Source organism: Schistocerca cancellata, chromosome 1, assembly GCF_023864275.1.
Source record: "Schistocerca cancellata isolate TAMUIC-IGC-003103 chromosome 1, iqSchCanc2.1, whole genome shotgun sequence".
NCBI lineage: Eukaryota > Metazoa > Arthropoda > Insecta > Orthoptera > Acrididae > Schistocerca > Schistocerca cancellata.
Genome location: NC_064626.1, coordinates 72,871,869 through 72,890,820, shown reverse-complemented (window position 1 = coordinate 72,890,820; position 18,952 = coordinate 72,871,869). Strand labels below are relative to the sequence as shown.

At 44.3% G+C, this 18,952-nt stretch overlaps 1 protein-coding gene and 1 pseudogene across 1 annotated transcript in view; one reads left to right on the top strand and one right to left on the bottom strand.

Annotated features, from left to right (window-relative positions):
• Window positions 1–18,952, top strand: part of LOC126165602 (probable G-protein coupled receptor Mth-like 1) — a 659,324-nt gene that overhangs the window by 622,063 nt on the left and 18,309 nt on the right. The gene's annotated exons all lie outside the window — the stretch shown is intronic.
• LOC126100958 (5S ribosomal RNA) lies at window positions 10,750–10,867 on the bottom strand (annotated as a pseudogene).

The window sequence follows — 18,952 nt, the reverse complement described above, 5'->3', positions numbered from 1 at the left end:
ACTAATCATAGTATCTTAGCGCGTGCTAAAAACATTAATCGTAGATATGTTACTAACTGAAATTTAATTATAACAAATTGTACCAAGAACAATGCGTTTTGGGTGGATCTTCAGTGTGTCGCTGCCTTCAAATAGCCTACTCTCATTATACCCAAGTTACAATAATTCTTTTGCCGCGAATATGATGTTTCTCATTATTTTGTTGGAACGAATCACACAGTTAACAACGGGTTTTGCAGTGATTCTCAATTTGCTGGTGCTCGAAACGGCATATATACGTATAGACTTGAAATGAATGCCAATATGGCGCCTCACAACTCTGTACTGAAGGGAGACGGCGTGCTTGTGACGTAGGTGGCGTTGGGCCGTCTCATTGGTCAACGCTCAGACGCACGCTCAGAATATCTGACATGCCAGATATTCCTCTGCACGTTCGGAAAGACTCCCGAGCGTGCTATTCCATGCTGTGACGTCAGAAACTCGGCACGCTCAACGCTCAACGTTCGGATGCACGGTCCGTGTGCCGACAGCTTAAGGGCCAGCGTCTTAAAGTCGCGTGAAACGAGCATCGCCTGTGCCGTAGGCTGCCCGCTGCACACCTGCCCTGGTTCGCGGCTGGCGCCTGCAGAGCCTCTAGGCGAACGTCTGGCCGTGATTTATGGGTCGCCATTTCCGTTTCCCAGTCGCTGTCTCACCAGTCACAGGCGCCGGCCACGCGGCCAGCAAACAGCCGCCGTGCCGTTCTGTACACACCGTGGGGAGGGGGGGGGGGGGGGGGGAGGGAGGGCGCAAACAAAGGGAATGAACAACATACGTACCTCTGCGAAGTTAGAGAAAGGCAAGTGAACAGCACGAGTACTCGACAATACGGGGCCGCCTTTTAAATTTTGTCAATCAGCCTGAAATTTCACTGTATTATATACAAGGTGATTCAGCTGGCCCTACTTATCCGCCGTATGCAACCCGCAGTACGTCTGTATCAGGAACGTCATCAAGACAGGCGAGAGCCACGTAGTCGATAGATTTGGGTAACTGTTAGCAAACGGAATCGTACTGGAAAAATACAAGTGAGGTTTGGCCATGAGTTACACGGTATTTTTGGACGAAGATATACCTTGCTTCTGCCATACTTATTCAAGCGTCTACGTCTTCCTCTGCGTAGTTAGCGGTGTAAGCCCTATAGGTTTTGGATTTCTCTGCAAGTTTATTCCATTTATAGCAGTTAATCTTACGTAAATGGTTCAGAAATGTTGCCTTATAAAGTGTGTTTCACCATCGAAAACGAGGAAATTAACAGGAGATATGAAAATGGGAAATGTGGAAATAGCTTTCCGGTATATAACCCAATGCAAAGATTAACACATGACCCGCCGCATTAAAGTGCTAAAGTAGTTTTCTGAACGTAACCTGTACATTATGACTAATTGTAAGATGTCTTCGTATACTTTCCCAAGTATTCTGCGACATTTTGACAATGTGCTTGTCATCTCCAGAACGAAGTGGCCGACAGATTTGTTCTGTCATGTAAGCTCGAATAGAACGACATGGCTAGGGGCAGCTGCATCACCCTGTGTAATAATCTTTTAACTAGGTTACATACCGAAAAGTTGTTTCTTCTACACCTCCCATTTTGATATCTCTTGTTAATTTCATTGTTTCTGATGGTGAAACACGCACCATTTTCGAAAGAGTAAGTACAATGAACGGAATAAACTGACATAGACATCCAAAACCTGTACGACTACGCTGCTAATTATACAAAGATTAGAGACAGTTGAACAAGTATAGCAGAAGTAAGTTATGGGTTGATCCAAAAATACTATGTACGTCAGTCCTTACATGTTGTTGTTGTTGTTGTTGTTGTGGTCTTCAGTCCTGAGACTGGTTTGATGTAGCTCTCCATGCTACTCTATCCTGTGCAAGCTTCTTCATCTCCCAGTACCTACTGCAACCTACATCTTTCTGAATCTGCTTAGTGTATTCATCTCTTGGTCTCCCCCTACGATTTTTACCATCCACGCTGCCCTCCAATACTAAATTGGTGATCCCTTGATGCCTCAGAACATGTCCTACCAACCGATCCCTTCTTCTGGTCAAGTTGTGCCACAAACTTCTCTTCTCCCCAATCCTATTCAATACTTCCTCATTAGTTATGTGATCTACCCATCTAATCTTCAGCATTCTTCTGTAGCACCACATTTCGAAAGTTTCTATTCTCTTCTTGTCCAAACTATTTACCGTCCATGTTTCACTTCCATACATGGCTACACTCCATACAAATACTTTCAGTAACGACTTCCTGACACTTAAATCTATACTCGATGTTAACAAATTTCTCTTCTTCAGAAACGCTTTCCTTCCCATTGCCAGTCTACATTTTATATCCTCTCTACTTCGACCATCATCAGTTATTTTGCTCCCCAAATAGAAAAACTCCTTTACTACTTTCAGTGTCTCATTTCCTAATCTAATACCCTCAACATCACCCGACTTAATTCGACTACATTCCATTATCCTCGTTTTGCTTTTGTTGATGTTCATCTTATATCCTCGCTTCAAGACACTGTCCATTCCGTTCAACTGCTCTTCCAAGTCCTTTGCTGTCTCTGACAGAATTACAATGTCATCGGCGAACCTCAACGTCCTTACATGTATTTTTCAGGATATGACCGCGTTTACTAACAGTTGGCCAGAACTCTGAGAGGGAACATACCGATTACGTGGCTGTCGCCTGTCTGAATGATGTTCGTGATATACGAGTAGATGTAGTGTGGAGAGCATAAAACAAATTAGCCGGTGCAACTGAATCGCCCTGTATAGTGGCTGAAGTAGGCCACCTAATCACTATACTGATATGAACATATTACAAAGTTTTATGCGTTCATGTATGTCGAAATACCATTTTAACTATACCTGACAACGAGGATGAATTACACCCGCAGTGCTATCTCACACGACTCTACTTTCTATGACGCGACGTGGATACGAATCTGGGGCTGACAACTGACTTTGAAGCATGCATCCACTTATAACTACACTTGTGGCCAATAAAATTGCTGCACCAAGAAGGAATACAGATGATAAACGGGTATTCATTGGACAAGTATATTATACTAGAACTTACATGTGATTACATTTTCATATAGTTTGGATGCGTAGATCCTGAGAAATCAGTACCCAGAACAACCACCTCTGGCCGTAATAACGGCCTTGATACGCTCGGGAATTGAGTCAAACACAGCTTGGATGGCGTGTACAGGTACACCTGCCCATGCAGCTACAACACGATACCACAGTTCATCAAGAATAATGACTCGCGTATTGTGACGAGCCAGTTGCTCGGCCACCATTGACCAGACGTTTTCAATTGGTGAGAGATGTGGAGAATGTGCTGGCCAGGGCAGCAGTCGAACATTTTCTGTATCCAGAAAGGCCCGTACAGGACCTGCAACATGCGGTCCTGCATTATCGTGCTAAAATGTAGGGTTTTTCAGGGATCGAATGAAGGGTAGAGCCACGGGTCGTAACACATTTGAAATGTAACATTCACTGTTCAAAGTACCGTCAATGAGAACAAGAGGTGACCGAGACGTGTAACCAATGGCACCCCATACCATCACGCCAGGTGATACGCTAGTATGGCGATGACGAATACACGCTTCCAATGTGCGTTCACCGCGATGTCGCCAAACAAGGGTGCGACCATCATGATGCTGTAAACAGAACCTGGATTCATCCGAAAAAATGACGTTTTGCGATTCTTGCACCCAGGTTCGTCGTTGAGTACACCATCGCTGGCGCTCCTGTCTGTGATACAGCGTCAAGGGTAACCGCAGCCATGGTCTCAGAGCTGAAAGTCCGTGCTGCTGCAAACGTCGTCGAACTGTTCGTGCAGATGGTTGTTGTCTTGCAAACGTCCCCATCTGTTGACTCAGGGATCGAGACGTGGCTGCAGGATCCGTTACAGCCATGCGGATAATACGTCTGTCATCACGACTGCTAGTGATACGAGGCCGTTGGGATCCAGCACGGCGATCCGTATTACCCTCCTGAACCCACCGATTCCATATTCTGCTAACAGTCACTGGATCTCGAGCAACGCGAGCAGGAATGTCGCGATACGATAAACCGTAATCGCGATAGGCTACAATCCGACCTTCATCAAAGTCCGTAACGTGATGGTACGCTTTTTACCTTCTTACACTAGGTATCACAACAACGTTTCACCAGGCAACGCCGGTCAACTGCTCTTTGTGTATGAGAAATCGGTTGGAAACTTTCCTCATGTCAGCACGTTGTAGGTGTCGCCACAGGCGCCAACTGTGTGTGAATGCTCTGAAAAACTAACCATTTGCATATCACAACATCTTCTTCCTGTTGGTTAAATTTCGCGTCTGTAGCACGTCATCTTCGTGGTGTAGCAATTTTTGTAGTGGACTGACAAGACAGCCAGTCCACAGTGACGGGTAACCGAAAGGCACGCGTTTACACACGCCGGCTGGCGTTAGGTCTGAAACAGGATACGGAATGAATGCTATAAAGAAAAGTACGTAGCTGCTGGAATACTTAACTTTAATCCATCATTTGTATACAGCATTCTTGATGATACAAGTGAGACTCTCTCTAGAAATGGTTAATGGCGCCTTGCTAGGTCGTTGCCATGGACTTAGCTGAAGGCTATTCTAACTGTCTCTCGGCAAATGAGAGAAAGGCTTCGTCAGTGTAGTCGCTAGCAAAGTCGTCCGTACAACTGGGGCGAGTGCTAGTAAGTCTCTCTAGACCTGCCGTGTGGTGGCGCTCGGTCTGCAATTACTGACAGTGGCGACACGCGGATCCGACATGTACTAATGGACGGCGGCCGATTTAAAGCTACCACCTAGCAAGTGTGGTGTCTGGCGGTGACACCACAATTTTAATGGCCAGTAGTGTATTTAGACCTTTCGCTTTCGATAGGGGTCAAATTCAGTTAGTGCCCATATTTCTGTTGTGCCCACAGCACACTAATGTAAACACAGGATTTCCGATGAGCTCGCAACGGATCTTAAAACAGAGCATTACACTGCCTAATGAAAAAAGTGAAGCACCTAAAGACATGGTCATACGTCACTGCAACATGGTACACGTACACGCCGCCAGCAGATACGTAAATGATTACGGTCGCAGTTCTCTCTGACTGGTCGAACAGCCACCAAACATTGTTGTTTACGCTTAGTGTTGTCACCAGGTCTGGTTGGGTGTATAAGGGGGGTCAACAGCGTCAGATGTTGAATGATCACTGTCAAGGACACGTAGACGTGAGACAACGTTATCCGTTCCCGACAGAGTTTAAAAGGAGCCTCATTCTGGGTCTCCATTCAGCCACCTGGTCAAATCGTGCAGTATTTAGGTTTGTGGGGTATTCGGATGTGACAGTGGGCCGATGTTGGAACCAAGCGAGCGCACTGGGCTCGCATTCTGGAGGGCGAAGGTTCAAGTCTGATTTAGGTTTTCCTTGATTTTCCTAATGTCTCCAGGGAAATGCTGGGATGGCACCCCTGAAAGGAGATGGCCGATTTTCTCCTCCAACCTTGAAAGCAATCCGAGCCTCCTATCAAAGTGATTTACAGGGTGTTTCAAAAATGACCGGTATATTTGAAACGGCAATAAAAACTAAACGAGCAGCGATAGAAATACACCGTTTGTTGCAATATGCTTGGGACAACAGTACATTTTCAGGCGGACAAACTTTCGAAATTACAGTAGTTACAATTTTCAACAACAGATGGCGCTGCAAGTGATGTGAAAGATATAGAAGACAACGCAGTCTATGGGTGCGCCATTCTATACGTCGTCTTTCTGCTGTAAGCGTGTGCTGTTCACAACGTGCAAGTGTGCTGTAGACAACATGGTTTATTCCTTAGAACAGAGGATTTTTCTGGTGTTGGAATTCCACTGCCTAGAACACAGTGTTGTTGCAACAAGACGAAGTTTTCAACGGAGGTTTAATGTAACCAAAGGACCGAAAAACGATACAATAAAGGATCTGTTTGAGAAATTTCAACGGACTGGGAACGTCACGGACGATCGTGCTGGAAAGGTAGGGCGACCGCGTACGGCAACCACAGAGGGCAACACGCAGCTAGTGCAGCAGGTGATCCGACAGCGGCCTCGGGTTTCCGTTCGCCGTGTTGCAGCTGCGGTCCAAATGACGCCAACGTCCACGTATCGTCTCATGCGCCAAAGTTTACACCTCTGTCCATACAAAATTCAAACGCGGCAATCCCTCAGCGCCGTTACCGTTGCTGCACGAGAGACATTCGCTAACGATATAGTGCACAGGATTGATGACGGCGATATGCATGTGGGCAGCATTTGGTTTACTGACGAAGCTTATTTTTACCTGGACGGCTTCGTCAATAAACAGAACTGGCGCATATGGGGAACCGAAAAGCCCCATGTTGCAGTCCCATCGTCCCTGCATCCTCAAAAAGTACTGGCCTGGGCCGCCATTTCTTCCAAAGGAATCATTGGCCCATTTTTCAGATGCGAAACGATTACTGCATCACGCTATCTGGACATTCTTCGTGAATTTGTGGCGGTACAAACTGCCTTAGACGACACTGCGAACACCTCGTGGTTTATGCAAGATGGTGCCCGGCCACATCGCACGGCCGACGTCTTTAATTTCCTGAATCAATATTTCGATGATCGTGTGATTGCTTTGGGCTATCCGAAACATACAGGAGGCGGCGTGGATTGGCCTCCCTATTCGCCAGACATGAACCCCTGTGACTTTTTCTGTGGGGACACTTGAAAGACCAGGTGTACCGCCAGAATCCAGAAACAATTGAACAGCTGAAGCAGTACATCTCATCTGCATGTGAAGCCATTCCGCCAGACAAGTTGTTAAAGGTTTCGGGTAATTTCATTCAGAGACTACGCCATATTATTGCCACGCATGGTGGATATGTGGAAAATATCGTACTATAGAGTTTCCCAGACCGCAGCGCCATCTGTTGTTGAAAATTGTAACTACTGTAATTTCGAAAGTTTGTCTGCCTGAAAATGTACTGTTGTCCCAAGCATATTGCAACAAACGGTGTATTTCTATCGCTGCTCGTTTAGTTTTTATTGCCGTTTCAAATATACCGGTCATTTTTTAAACACCCTGTAGGTTCTCAGAGAATTCCCTAAATTGCTCCAGGAAAATGCTGGGATGGCGCCTTTGAAAGGGCACGGCTGATTTTTGTCCCCTAACCTTGAAAAGAATCCGAGCTTGTGCTCTATCTCTAATGACCTAGATGTTGACGGAACGTTAAACCTTAATCTTCCTCCTTCCTTCTTCCGATGTTGGACTGCATGGGAACGTGAAGGCAGGCAGACTCGTCCTCAAAGTTACGGCTGGGAGAACTGCCATATTACGCACCAAGGACACCGTAACCCTTTCACCATCTGCGGCTGCCATTCGAGAACAAATAATGGACTCTCTGGAATATTGTGTGTCATCCCACATCATTCGTCGGAGATAGCAGCAACCTGACTAGGAAATTACCATCCCATTGTAATTTTTCCTCCTATCTACGTAATTCTGTAGCTCTCAATTCGTTCGAGCAATCAATCATTCATTATAGGAAACACAGTCATAGCTCAGTCACTCCAAAATGATTCTGAAATTTTACTTGTTAGAATGAAATCAGGCGATGATTCTTCTTCTCTGCAGGCTCGTGCTTTGCGGCAGTCTGCTAATCTGTACAAATAAAATGCCTCGTAATTTTGGGAGCGTTGTATAATCAGTCGGGAAACCTCAGATCAAGCGGATATTTGGCTTTGATGAAGTTTAACCTTCCGAAGAAGTAATGGAGCTCTTGGATTATTAAATGCAGGTTCGTATCCAGTCTTTCGGAAGTCCCTTCTGATTAACAACTACGCAATATATCGATAAATATCATTAATTCCCAAATGTCACATACACACCTTTTTTTGAAGGAGCAATATATATATATATTTCCTTTTTAATCGTACAGTTCGTATCAGTTATCTTCTGTGATCAATCTCAATAATCAGATTACAGTTCTTCCAAGCCAAGCTCAGGCTAATCGGCACGAAGACAATCTCGGAAGCTCCCTCCAACCTTTTTTTTTTTTTTTTTTTTCAACCACCAGAGAGAGTACTACAAAGAATACTTATGCGCTCATGGCATAGCTATTGTATGAACTACTTTTCGCATGGATTCTGCGAGTATGAAGATAGAAAATTAGTAAACGTCATTCAAGGGTAGAATTGTATCAGAATAATTCATCGAATATAAAGAGATATTACACCATGGATACGCTGTCATTTACACAACACACATGGCCCATTTGGAGAGGTACCGTGACTGGGAAGCGCGGAATGCTGATGAATGGTGTCAGAGAGTGGTCAGCGATGACTCGTAGTTCTGCACTACCCTGGACGACGCTCGTTGGCGAGTATCGCTGCGATCTGGAGAGAGATGCCTTCCTTCCAACGTTGGAAGGGCACACCGGTGTTACTCCAGGCATCATGGTGTGGGGAATCATTGGTATATGAATTCACACCTTGGCTAGTAGGGGGAGTATTGTACTGCCATTTTTCAAGAGTGCAATGGACGTCGTTCTCCCGAGGCACGTGTGTTCAAAAAATGTTCAAATGTGTGTCAAATGTTGTGGGACTTAACTGCTAAGGTCATCAGGACCTAAGCTTAAACACTACTTAACCTAAATTATCCTAAGGACAAACACACACACCCATGCCCGAGGGAGGACTCGAACCTCTGCCGGGACCAGCCGCACAGTCCATGACTGCAGCGCCCTAGACCTCTCGGCTAATCCCGCGCGGCATGTGTGTGTACGAAATGTGTGGGTGATGTTGAGATACTGCTCCTAAATTTCATCCTCACTTGTAATGAGAAGCCAACGAAAAGCGTCGACTGACATAATTACGTGTGAATTGAGGGAAATCTCTGAGAACCTAAATCACTTTGATAGCAGGCTCGGATTGCTTTCAAGGTTGGAGGAGTAAATCGGCCGTCTCCTTTCAGGGGTGCCATCCCAGCATTTCCCTGGAGCCATTAGGAGAATCAAGGAAAACCTAAATCAAGTAGTCCCACGTTGGGCGCGACCTCCAGGTCTATCCCCGACAGAAAACATGTGTCACCAGCTCCATCATCAACTACGTCCCAGTGCCAGCATCCCGAATACCAAGGACCAATTACGAAAGTTGTGGGCCAGCTCAGTCTTTTCGAGAAATCCTTTTCAGCCGATTCAGCGAATGCACCGAGATCGGAGGGTGTGCGACGTCATACTGAGAAGTGGACTCATACTTCCAGGGTGTTTGTAAATAGGACTCGATTTTGTAATCGCTGCAATAACACCACATTTCTTTGCAAGCAGTGAAGTTTTCTTTCTGTTCCTCCTCTCCTTTTGCGTGCTTCACATTTTTTGATCGCGAATATATTTCCTAAGGCAGTGCTTCATAACCATTCCGAAAGGCGTCGAGCTGAAAAGATTCCATTTTTTCACAAGCATAAAGCGGCAAAGTACGTAATTCTGAATGAGTGAATCCAAACGTTACGACATTTCTTCTTATTTAAAACAGGGAGCCCAGACGATTCTCTACGGCATGCGCGATTGCTGCGTTGTGTGGCTTAACCACATCGCCGAGAAGTCTGGAGACGGCGGCGAGTTCTCGGAATAGAAGCGTCCTTCCGGTCTGTCTGCGCCGCCGGATCTCCGTGTCTGTCTGAGCAGCTCAGAGCTGAGGCTGGCTTACACCGCATCGAATGGAGGCGAACACACGCGAACGAGCATACGCAGACAGTGCGCCAGTGTTGACTAGCATTCGACTGTATGTGCGAATAAGAGTTCAAACTAGAGGAAGCAGAAGACAGACGAAATAACGAAGCAGAGCTTATTGTTGTTTGGCGCCAATAATTGGCACACAGGATGCAACACTACATGGTTACAGCCACGATGCGAAACGCGCGTATTCGGGGATCATTGACTTTTCGCATAGTGAACGCACTGTTTTTGAGGAAGTACGGATTTAGATCTCTGAATGTGCGCGTAAGCGTGAACTCCGTGAGAGAGTGCACATCACATTGAATTGCAGCGCCAGAATGATATCAAAACTTCACGCGTAATTATGTCAGTCGACGCTTTTCGCTGGCTTCTCATTACAAGTGAGGATGATATTTAGGAGCGGAACACTAATTACCGAACACCAACATAACCTGAAGAAAGGCTAGCGCTCACTATCTGCTTCTTGTCAACTGGAGAGTGATTGTTTCGCATTTCAAAAATGGTTCAAATGGCTCTGAGCACTATGGGACTTAACAGCTATGGTCATCAGTCCCCTAGAACTTAGAACTACTTACACCTAACTAACCTAAGGACAGCACACAACACCCAGCCATCACGAGGCAGAGAAAATCCCTGACCCCGCCGGGAATCGAACCCGGGAACCCGGGCGTGGGAGTTTCGCATTTCAGTAGCAGACATACAGATTATTCCGTGGTGATGTTACACACTTTCAGGGGGTGATACTCTCTCCGTTCGAACAGACCTTGGAAGGCCCAACGCTACCGACCGGCCGCCGTGTCATCCCTCAGCCCACAGGCGTCACTGGATGCGGATATGGAGGGGCATGTGGTCAGCACACCGCTCTCCCGGCTATATGTCAGTTCACGAGACCGGAGCCGCTATTTCTCAAGTAGCTCCTCAGTTTGCCTCACAAGGGCTGAGTGACCCCTCTTGCCAACAGCGCTCGGCAGACCGGATGGTCACCCATCCAAGTGCTAGCCCAGCCACACAGCGCTTAACTTCAGTGATCTGTCGGGAACCGGTGTTACCACTGCGGAAAGGCCGTTGGCAGCGGGTGACTTAGAAGGGTAAATGTATCAGTTTTTGGTAAGGGACTGTAGTCCGGAAACTACGAGGGTTGTTTTTTAAGTAAGGGCCGTTTTTATTTTTAAAAAAAGATACAAATACTTTTGTAAAAAAAAACTTTTATTTTCTGATTCTACACACTTTTACCTATTTTTCTACATAGTTGCCTTGTTTATTTAAGCACTTGTCATACCGTACAACTAAGTTTTTAATTCCCTCTTCAAAGAATTCGGCCGCCTTCTCCGACAGCCAAGAGTTCACGGCCGCTTTCACTTCATCGTCGTCATTGAAGCGCTGCCCGCCAAGATGGTGTTTCAGGTACCGGAAAAGGTGAAAATCGCTAGGAGCAAGGTCGGGGCTGTATGGTGCATGGTCCAAAACTTCCCAGTCAAAAGAATCAATCAAATCCCGAGTCTTTTGAGAGGTGTGAGGCCTAGCGTTATCGTGCAGGAGCAAAACTCCTTTTGTCAGCATGCCGCGCCTTTTGTTTTGAATTGCTCTGCGGAGCTTCTTTAGAGTTGCACAGTATGCATCTGAGTTGATTGTCGTTCCTCGTGGCATACAGTCCATTAGCAAAACACCGCGCCGGTCCCAGAACACAGTTGCCATAATCTTGCGCTTTGGCAGCGTCTGTTTGGCTTTGACCTTGACGGGTGAGGTTGTGTGTCGCCATTCCATCGATTGTCGCTTGGTTTCGGGAGTGATATGGGATACCCATGTTTCACCTCCAGTAACAATTTGACTCAACATGTCATCCACTTCTTCCTCGTAACGAATCAAAAAGTCCAATGAAGTGGAAAATCTCTTCCCTTTGTGGTCCTCTGTGAGGAGTCTGGGTACCCACCGAGAACACAGTTTCTTAAAGTTTAGGTTTTCAGACACAATTTTGTACAAACCGATCTTGAAACTTGTGGAAATTCCAAAGAAAGAGTGGAAATTGTGAATCTTCTGTCCTCACGAATCTTTGTTTCGACTGCAGCCACCAAATCATCAGTGATCACAGAGGGCCGGCCTGAGCGTTCTTCGTCATGGGCGTTTTGACGGCCATTTTTAAACTCTCTAACCCACTGACGCACTTTACCTTCACTCATTGCATTCAGGCCATAAACTTCTGTTAACTAACGATGAATTATCTGCAGCTGATAGGCTTCTCGCGGTCAAGAAACGTATCACTGCCCGTATCTCACACGCGGCGGGCGATTCCATAATCGTAAACATTCTAAAGTAGCACAGCGGTGCTTACACGTCAGCTACAGAACTGCAACTTGCATCAGTGTGAACGGGAAGGATGCCGGCAAGTGGCGCGGTGGCTTGTTGCGGCGTCCGCGCGAACTACGGGACTATACGCGCGAACGGCCCTTACTTAAAAAAACAACCCTCGTACTACCGAGTCCAAAGTTATAAGGGAAAATCGTTCTGATACCTCTGACGTAGACCTCTTCTACTGCAAGCTCTTTGGTTGTCATATTTTGAGATTTTTTTGAATGCGCAAGCTTTAATAAACAAGACAAAAACAGATCTCTTGTCTCCAATTTGACTACATCAAATAACAATCGCCTCAGAGTTTTAGGGAAATCAGGAAAAATCTGTGTCTGCGTGGCCGATCGGGATTATATTCGTCGTGCTCTATGATACGAGTCCACTGAATCCGGTCAAGGTGTGGTTCTTCCACTTGCTTTGCCAGGTAGACTTCTATCTTAGATACTGTGTAAACAGGACATGAATCGTGAGGCATAAGTTCCATTGATAACGTCCCAGTGAGAAGTAATAAGGTGAATTAGAAATTATAGCTAAACGAGGTGCATATAAGCCCACATCCATATTCTGCAAATACCTATAGAGTGGATGCGATTGGGTCCTTTCCATTGTACTACGTATGAGGATTTCTTCTGACTGCTTCTGTGAACAGACTACAGGAAGAACGACTGCTTGCACTGTGTTAGCAGCCTAATCTTGACTTGGTAGCCCTTGTAGCAGCTACACATACAGAGCTGTAATAAACTCCCAGATTCCTCAGTTACTACTTGTTCTTGAGGATTCGTAGGTGGGCTTTTCGTGATCGGTAAGAGCCTGCCTATTCATGTTTTTGAGCATTTCCATGACCCTTCTTTATATGTGTATTCAGTATTCCCTGTTAGGCCAGTAAGGCTTGGAATTTTGATGTATACCAGGACTACAGACACGTACCTACAAGCAGACAAAATTAACTTCATCTTTATGAGGTAATAATAATAATTTCGCGTGCCACAGTGGCGGAGTACAATTCTTTCAATTGAATACCGTTTTAGTTATACAACCGGGGAAAGAGGGCCTATGCTTTAAAGCACAATCTGAACCACATGTTGTTCCTGATGACTTACCACATCACTAGCTTAGCGCCCAGTACTTCGGTGGCGTAATTTTGGAAACTTGTGGTAAGGTCTTATGGGACCATACTGCTGAGGTCATCGGTCCCTAAGCTTACGCACTGCCTAATCTAAAACTAACTTACGCTAAGGACAACACACACACACACACACCCATGCCCGAAGGAGGAATCGAACCTCCGACGGGGGGAGCCGCGCGGACCGTGGCAAAGCGCCTCAGACTGCACGGCTACCCCGCGCGGCAATCGTTGGCGCACACTGTATGCCTGCAGAGAGATATTTGTTTTTATTTAATCGAATTTTTATGTTGTTCACAAATTGCAACATCTTCTAAGCTTTTCACGCTAATTTAGGTCTTACAAACATGGTCTTTTTTGAATGTACTTCTAGTCGAAAAGCGATTCTGGTAGCTGGAGTCCAAAGTTTTTGTTAATCATGGCCTTTTGCGTTCTTGTGGAGATATTTCCATAGCAAGTTTCATCATCTAACCAATATTTCTGTATATCTAACCGAAAAGTGAAATACCAGTTTTCATATATTAAGCTTTAAAACTTGTTAGCCACACTTGCAACAAATTAGCTAATAATGTAAACTGAAGGCCTCTATTCTTAAGGATCATAGACGTTCGTTTATTATAAACGTCAATGCGATCAAGTATATGGTCGATAATCATAAAGTTTTTTCACCGTAAGAAAATCCTGCCAGTAGGGCGGGATGCCGATGCCTGGAAATCAAGAGGTCGCACGATCGAATCCCGGCCACGTAAATTTTCCGTCTGCCTCTGATCTGCCCTTTGCGTCTCAATCTCTGTATGTAAAAGACAAAGCCCTGACTGACTGACTGACTGATTTTCTTAAAAAATTTCGTCCCTATTGCACTCCCTTAGTGGCTGAATTTCCAGAAACACGTATTTTCTTTTTTTTTTAATTTCTTACCGAGAAGTCAAACACCAGTTGTGATAGATGTAGCCTTAAAATTTTTTTATTAATTCCTTAGTAATTATTTATCTTAAAAAAATCTTTCACCCACTACTTTAGCCCCTTAGTGGTTGAATTTCCAAAAATGCTGAAACACGCATTTTTTCCGACTGATAAACCAAATACCAGTTTTCGTAGTTCTAGCCGCAAAATTCCCGTAACATCGACATACTTTCAAAAATTCTTTGATCCCCTATTTCACTCCCTTAAGAGTGGAATTTCTGACAATCCCTTCTTAAACGATGTCTACAGTATAAGATCCACATCTTCTGCAAACTTTAAGTTTCTATATTTAGCGGTACTGGGCCGGGCGATGTCGAATCAGTCAGTCAGTCAGTCAGGGCTTTGTCTTTTACATACAGAGATTGAGACGCGAAGGGCAGATTAGAGGCAGACGGAAAATTTACGTGGCCGGGATTCGATCGTACGACCTCTTGGTTTCCAGGCATCGGCTTCCCGCCCTACTGGCAGGATTTTCTTAAGGTGAAAAAACTTTATGATTATCGACCATATACTTGATCGCATTGACGTTTATAATAAACGAACGTCTATGATCCTTAAGAATAGAGGCCTTCAGTTTACATTATTAGCTAATTTGTTGCAAGTGTGGCCAACAAGTTTTGCTTTTAATTTACCTTTGAATTGTGGAGTCTCAAATTGAAATACGAAACCTTGGAAAAGAAGGAAGTTTGTATGGAAATTTTATATTCTGTCTAATACGAATATTATGACTGTGTAAATCGTAATTCAAATGAAACTGAGTTTTATTATTTACAAAATCATGTTTAGACAAACCTCTACGATACTTGTTATAATTTCGGTTAAAGCATAAAGTCATGGATAGATATCCATCCAAATAATGCATGTGGTTGACATCATAACTGGCTAATAGACTATTTCTGTCACACATATGTTTTCGTATGACGTCCTGTTTAATTTTAGGAAAACTCAAATGCATACGACCTTAACTTCTTAATATAATTTTATGTTTTTCTGCAGTAACCCTTTTGTCGCTAAAACACACATTTTAAAAATTAAAGGTCAAAAATCCGTCATGATCAAAATCACACGTATACCAACAAAAGAATTTTGAGTTGACTGATGTTTGAGTATCAGTGAGGCGGGACACGTGTCCCCGAACTTTCAAAAGTCCATGTTTTAATTTGATCCAAGGATTTTCAAAGTTAATTTTTTTAGAAGGATCTTATCAGCGTGGTAAATGTGGAATAAGTATAAGAAATCAGTCGCAAAACACATTTATTCTTGTGACAATGAAAACATGAGAAATTTCTTACAAATTTTCAATATAAAATTTGAAGACGTCTGTGACACAAGACATACCAAAGTTTTAGCATTCTGCAAGTTTCGGTGGGATATATACATCCCACTGACTACGAATGATGTAAAAACTAGCAGAATTGCCGAGGAGCGTAGTAATGGATTGGCTGTAATGTGTAATGAAACATGTGTACTCACTTCAGGCGTTCTTGGAACAGATTGCACTGTGGCAATTATAACGAAGAGGTCCCTCTCCTTCTTGATCACTCAGCCGTCTATATACCCCGCCCATAGTCTGCAGTATTTTGCTACAAGTACTGAGAGCTTCTCGCTTCAAACAGGCCGGGTCGGTTTAAGGCCCAAGCGACACAAGCCACCGCTTGGGACGCCGAAGAAAGAGGTCCACCAGGGGCACCGCAACTTTCACACTGGAGTGGCGCTGTCAGAGAGACGCGAGAGCGCCGTGCTACGAATGGATCGGAATGTGTCGTCTTCATCAGAGCAAGATATTGATGCACTGTATCTCTTGTAAGCCGTAAATATTGAGCAGCGAATAAGGTATTGGCCACATCTCTTATGGTTGAAAAAAAAAAGGGAAGAAACATGACATTCGACGTAATGAAAGGACTGATCACGTATCACGAACGTTTCCAGCTTTTTTATAGCACGCCCTAACAAGGGAACCTCCCCATCGCACCCCCCTCAGATTTAGTTATAAGTTGGCACAGTGGATAGGCCTTGAAAAACTGAACACAGATCAATCGAGAAAACAGGAAGAAGTTGTGTGGAACTATGAAAAAAATATACAAACTGAGTAGGCCATGCGCAAGATAGGCAATATCAAGGATAGTGTGAACGTAGGAGCGCCATGGTCCCGTGAGCAGCTGCGGAACGAGAGGTCCTTGGTTCAAGTCTTCCCTAGAGTGAAAAGTTCAATTTTTTATTTTCAGACAATTATCAAAGTTCAGGCACTCACACATAATCAACTTCGCTCTCCAAAATTCCAGGACATGTTCAGATTTGCTTGGACATATGCAGGATTTGGCGGTCTACACACGGAAAAATTTGAAAACGTTAAAAACTTATGTTTTGACAGAGCACAAGGAAAACTGTGCGACTGTGAAACTGTTGCATTCATTTGTTGCAGTTTATGTGACAAACTCTTAACGTTTTCATCACTTTTTTGAGAGTGATTATCACATCCACAAGAAAACCTAAATCGGGCAAGGTAGAAGAATCTTTTTACCCATTCGTCAAGTGTACAAGTTAGGTGGGTCGACAACGTATTCCTGTCATGTGACGCACATGCCGTCACCAGTGTCGTATAGAATATATCAGACGTGTTTTCCTGTGGAGGAATCGGTTGACCTATGACCTTGCGATCAAATGTTTTCGGTTCCCATTGGAGAGGCACGTCCTTTCGTCTACTAATCGCACGGTTTTGCGGTGCGGTGGTAAAACACAGTCACTAAACTTTTTACAGTGAACAGAGACGTCAATGAACTCACGCTAACCACGGCACTCCTGAGCTCACACTATCCTTGATGTTGCCTATCTTGCGCATGGACTACTCAGTTTGTATATTTTGCTTATTTTTTTCATAGTTCCACACAACTTCTTCCCGTTTTCTCGATTGATCTGTGTTCAGTTTTTCAAGGCCTGTCCACTGTGCCAACTTATAACTAAATCTGAGGGGCGTGCGATGGGGAGGTTCCCTTGTAAGTGTTTCTATATTGTATTAGACAAAGTGAAGGACAGTATTCAGACAAAAGCAACGCAACTTAAATGTTTTGATCATAATTCGTATTTTTTCATAAGGTTTTCATTTGAACGTAAGTTTGAACATTGTTTATTTTGTGAGAGACGTTCAAAATATGACGCCACTTTTCCAAAATCTGATCATACGTAAATATTTCACTGTTGTAGACCAGAAATCCCTCGTTACAGGGCATAGTTTCCTGTCATGTGATAGTGATTTGGCCCTAATAGAGAGGAACAAAATATCCTTTCACCTATAGAACTGCATTCCACTTATTGCCAATGCGAAGGATAATGGATTCCTCGTGTGCAAGATGGGACCAGAGGATATCAGGAATCTTAGCGCACTAGACCGCGGGTTGCAGAGAGGCTCACTCAAGATAACTGAGTGTGTGTGGCTACACATTCCAGTTGACCACCGTACGACATTAGGGGGAAGGGAAAGTCATAACATCCAGCAACCGTGGACTTGTCAAAGCAGTGCAAATAAGCCGAGAGGTGCTGGGAAAAGAAAGATAACATTACAGTTTTCCCTATCTCGCGTAATAAAATTCTGCCAGTAAAAAGGAGCAAGAAGAAAGCCTTACTTGACATGTGGCGCTATATCCCAGCTGAAAAACGGAATTTCTGTAAGCTAGTACCAAACGAATAGTGGATTTGCACGTCTGTCTGGCAAAATCCCTTGATTGAGAACAGAAAATATAATGCTGATTGTACATGTTTAATGTAATTGCAACATGAATAGTGTTAAATATATTTCATACCTTCTGTTGCCACTTGTGCAGATTTGTATTGCAGTAAACATGGCCGGCCGCTGTGGCCGAGCGGTTCTAGGTGCTTCAAACCGAAACCGCGCTGCTGCTACGGTCGCAGGTTCGAATTCTGCCTCGGGCATGGATGTGTGTGATGTCCCTAGGTTAGTTAGGTTTAATTGGTTCTAAGTCTAGGGGACTGACGACCTCAGATGTTAAGTCCCATAGTGCTTAGAGCCATTTGAACCAGTAAACATGTGCATTTTCACCTGTGTTGTTGTACTTTCTCAAAATAAGATTTCTATTTATGCAACAGTTAACACAGAAAGATGAGATTGTTTCAGCAGCAAAACGGTGTAGCCGGCCGGAGTGGCCGAGCGGTTCTAGGCGCTACGGTCTGGAACCGCGCGACCGCTACTGTCGCAGGTTCGAATCCTGCCTCGGGCATGGGTGCGTGTGATGTCCTTAGGTTAGTTAGGTTTAAGCAGTTCTAAGTTCTAGGGGACTGATGACCTCAGAAGTTAAGTCCCATAGTGCTCAGAGCCATTTGAACCAAAACGTTGTAACTGCACCTATTCATAGTTGTTCGTCCAGGAAATTAATATAGACAGCGCCATTCTTTTCATAGACAACATAAGTGATTGTGTAATAACTGTTAAAAAGGATGCAAAATGACCTTATACCTCACGTACACTGCGTGCATCAGGAAAGCCCAATTATGTATGGTTAAAATAGAAAAGCATAAAACATCCAATACAGAGAATACTTTAGCTGTATTAATGTCAAATTATCATTTCTCTTTCATTGCTCGTTAGAACACACACCATTTGTTCGACATTATATGAGCGATAATAGTTATTGAATGTTTTGTGAATGAAGCTGCCAGTGCAGACAAGAAAAATTTGCGTATACAGTATACAGCTATCTCTGCTGCTGGA